Raw genomic sequence first — 4,473 nt, forward strand, 5'->3', positions numbered from 1 at the left:
GAGGCCCATTGCAGTTTTCACAACCCACCCGAATAGCATGGATTGTTTGATCCATTTTATCCATCCTCCTATCCATGGTTTTTAGCATAGCCATGACCGCGGATAAGTCTTCAGTAGCTGCATAGGCAGCTCCCCTAGTGACATCATGCCTAGGGTTGTGGTATTCTCTAGAGTGTTTAGAGAAATCTTCAATCAATTCTTTAATCACCGGGGGTGGCTTCTTTGTGAGCGGGCCTTGCGAGTCTAGTAACTGCCTGGTTGTGACATTGACTCCATCATAGAAGATGGACACTTCTTGCTGGCTGTTAAGGTCATGGTGTGGGCAGTTTCTTAGTAAGCTCTTGTACCTTTCCCAAGCTTCATATAGAGACTCTCCAGCTTGTTGTTCAAAGTTAGCAATGGCCTTCTTCAACTTGGCTATCTTGGAAGGTGGGCAGAAGTGATCAATGAATTCTTCTTTCATCTTGGCCCAAGTGGTGACTGATCCGGGGGGAAGTGACTTGAGCCAGTCTTTTGCAGCACCTTTGAATATCACCGGAAGCATACGAAGTAATTGAGTCTCGCGGGGCACATTTGGAACATTGAAGTAATCAGCTACATCATTGACTTCATCCAAATGTTTGTAGGCATCTTCATGGTCTTTTCCATAAAAGGGTATTTCCTAAAGTAAAGCTAGGATATGACCCTTTAGCTCGAAGGTAGCAGTTGCGGGAATTGCGGGTTGCACAAGTCCCGGGCTAGTGTCGTCTCGCATCCTCTTCTTCCATTCTCCCATGGGGATTTCATCAGTGTTAGCCATTGTGACGGCTAACTCTTCCTCGGATTCGGTTTCGTGCTCGTATGTCGAGTCCTCTTCTTCTTCGGTCTCGTACTCGATATCTTCCTTAGCCGGTTCGTCGATTACTAAGGAAGCGCTGGATGCTCCTGATTTGCTGCTCTTCTTTTTCCCAAAAATAGTCTTCAAATTGGACAAGGGTGATTTCTTTGGTGTACTTGAACTATCCACGTCCTTTACCTTGTTTCTTTTCAATGCGGTTTCGGGATCTTCAAACGGGGGTACCAGCGGGGTGTTTGATCCTCTGGTCATGAAAGTCCTGAAATAAACAGAATAAAAGCGTAAAAAGAACAAAAAAATGTACTAAAAAAAATTAAAATTTACTACTAAATAAACTGCTACTCGCCGAGTCGGTGCGATTGCACTCGGCGAGTATCAGTGATATTTTGAAAAAAAATTCTAAATTTAATACTAAACTAAAACAGATGCTAAAACCTAATTACTAATTACTAAATTGCAATAAATGAACTTTATGCAAGTAAACTCACACAAAGGATCGAAAAAATTAGGAATTAGATTAATTATTTAGAACCGTTCTCCGGCAACGGCGCCAAAAACTTAATGTGTGTAAAATGCATTTGTTTTATCCCTACTTTTAATTAATAAATTTAACACACAAAGGCAGTGAACCTGTCTTTTAGTGGTATAGATTAGTAAGTAAGGTATCGAACTCAGGGAACGGGAAATTAAACTAATAACTAATTTTAACTAAACAACTAATAAAAGTAAAAGGGGTTTTCTTCTAGTTTTGCAAGACTAGAAACTTAGGCACACTAAATTAACTAAATAACTAAAGCAACAACTATTCACCAAGTTTGATAAAGATGTTTCTATTTAGGTTCAACCAATTCACTCCTATGGTTATTTGTATTTATGATAAATTAATTGCTATTGGTTACCAATTATAATGGTTAGGTTCATGTTCATTACTCCTAACCCTTAGACAATTAACTAATTTAAGCGGTGATCAAGTGTTTAAACTAATTAATTCCCTAGATTAATGGTTTGGATTAAATAAGATTTGTAATGGTCAATTAAGTTATTAATTCAATTAACCTCTTATTTGATGGTTTCTCATACAAGCTCACACATTAATCTTCCTATTGTCTTATTAATCTTAGTTTCATAATCATTACTTCTACGCATATGGTTTAGTGTTCACATAGACATATGGGGTTAACAACTAAGAGATGTTCATGCAGCCTAATTGTCTTCCAATTAACAGAAAATAGTAGTGATTAATGCATAAGGTTCTTTAACAAACTTAATTTAATAAATCACCAATAAACAATCAAACAAAAACTAATAATTAAACCATAGGAGTTCCTTGGTATTCCCCAAACAGAAACAAAAACGAATTTAGTTCATAGTTGCAGTAGAAACAAACATAGAAACAAGGTTTTCTAGATCAAACATATTCAATTCTTAAATCTAAGTGGTAGGATTAACCTAATTGCTTGAATTCTTCAAAAGATTGAAGCTTTGGGTTCCTCAGCGTCCTTTAGGGCTCTTAATCGCAGCTTGACCTTCAAAAATCGCCAGGAATGTCTTCCCCTCGGATAAAGGTTCGATTTTTATAGATATCTCAAAACAGGGGGTACTCGGCGAGTATATCTGTCCTACTCGCCGAGTAGGTGTATAGTTATCCGTCTTGGATCAGGAATCATAGCTATCTTCTGGAACATTCATGTGTACTCGCCGAGTAAAGCCGTCTACTCGCCGAGTAGATGGTCTTTTGTCTCTTATTTTCATTCTTTGATCTTCAATTGCTTCTCCTTGCTTCCTTTTTCTTCCAAGCATATCTTCTGGACTGAAAACAAAATTCAAAACATTTTAAGTACCTTTTGTCCACATTGTTCACATAATTAATTAAAAATGATAAAAATATGTGCTAAATAATTAACTAATTATGCTCATATCAATTATTATTATTATTATTATTATTATCATTATTATTATTATTATTATTATTATTATTATTATTATTATTATTATATAAGCGTTAAACAACACTCTATATAACTCATAATAATTGCTCAAATAATTATTTTAAGGACCTAATAACATTACTTTAATTATTTGAAAGTTATATTAAAAATTGCGTAGACGTAGCTCACTTACCGCGGGTTTTAAAGAAAACCGGGCTTCGCTTGGAGCAGCATTTCGAAACCGAAAGACCCTTTTTCTCGAGACTCCGGGAGCCTCGGGGCTTCCTTCAGGTGCTAGGGCGGGTTCCCTAGGGTTTAGGAACCTTAGAGAGAGAAACTAGTGAGAGAAAGAATGAGTTTTGGTGTGAAAATCTCGGCTGCCTTCGCACCTCTATTTATAGGTGCGAGGCCTTGAAGGTACGCACTGTGTTCCCTTTGTCTACGTTGGGCGTAGCTTCGGTCGTACCACACATGTCGCGGAGCTGCTGGGGTGACGTGGACCTCCTCAGATCGCATGAAGGATACGAAGTACGTGCAACATTCCCTTTGGACGTGAGGTGTTCCTCGTACGCGCTGCGTAGTGAGCCAGTTGTCACCCATCCGAAGCGAGTCCGTGGTCAGGAAGCAACGGCTGAGATGCGGCCACGTAATCACCATCGCATCAGGCTTCGCAAATTCGAGTGCAAACTTTAAAAATTCACAACTTTCGCGTACGAGCTCCGTTTTCGACGATCTTTATATCCACGCGAAGGCGGGAACGTACTCTACAACTTTCTTTTAGACTTCGTTGGCTAATTTTGATTTTATTTTAAAATTTATATTATTAACAGGTCGGGACAAGATTGTTCGTTAAAAATTCATAACTTCTTCATTCGACGTCCGTTTTCGTCTGTCTTTTTATCGTTATGCTACAAATAACGAGATCTTCGATTCTCTTTTAGGTTGTGTGGGCTAAAAATCGCTCGATCTAATATTCGAACTTTGGGTTGTACACTGCCAAGCCGAAACTTCGAAAAATCATAACTTCCTAATACGAAGACAGATTCGAGCGTTCTTTTCATGGACGCTCTCGGTTTAATGTATTCTACGACTTTCATTTAGATCGCTAAGGCTGAATATCGCGCTAATGTAAATTCAATATTTACGTTTCCCGATGTCGTGTCGGTTCTGTCGCGAAACTTCGACGGGTCATAACTTCTTTGTTATAACTCAGATTTCGGCGTTCTTTATATGTACGGAAACATTGTGACATATTCTAAAACTTGGTTAAGATTATTTATTCTAAATAATCTTTTGTAGAAAAGTCATTTTCGACCCCTATTATCTCTTAACTGATTAGCCCGGATCTACGGGCGTTACACTATCCTCTAATCAGGAATCTGTACTAGCATGTAATTCGAAGTCTCATACAATCAGGCATAACCTAAACATGTTATCCTATTACTGATTGGTTAGTACCACCATGCAAATCTACAAGCACATACTATAGGCATATAAGGCATCCTTCCTAGATCATTAGCCCTAATCTAGAATGCAGTTCACATATTCTCAATTCATATCATAACATAACATGTATGAGTATCTTGGGGAAAACTTACTTGAGCTCGGCTGATTGCACACATCACACTCCTTGTTCATTATTAAAACCCTTCGCTTTAAATTTTAGGAAAATTATTTTTTTCTTGTAAAAATCTTTCAAACCCCAGATTT

At 37.9% G+C, this 4,473-nt stretch overlaps 1 non-coding gene across 1 annotated transcript; it reads left to right on the forward strand.

Moving 5' to 3' along the window:
* The first annotated feature begins 308 nt into the window (after nt 1-308).
* On the forward strand, nt 309-415 carry LOC111878261 (small nucleolar RNA R71). The gene has a single exon (XR_002845671.2). It is a non-coding gene; the product is annotated as a small nucleolar RNA R71 (small nucleolar RNA).
* The last annotated feature ends 4,058 nt before the right edge of the window (nt 416-4,473 follow it).

This window comes from Lactuca sativa, chromosome 8, assembly GCF_002870075.4.
Source record: "Lactuca sativa cultivar Salinas chromosome 8, Lsat_Salinas_v11, whole genome shotgun sequence".
In the NCBI taxonomy this organism is placed as follows: Eukaryota; Viridiplantae; Streptophyta; class Magnoliopsida; order Asterales; family Asteraceae; genus Lactuca; species Lactuca sativa.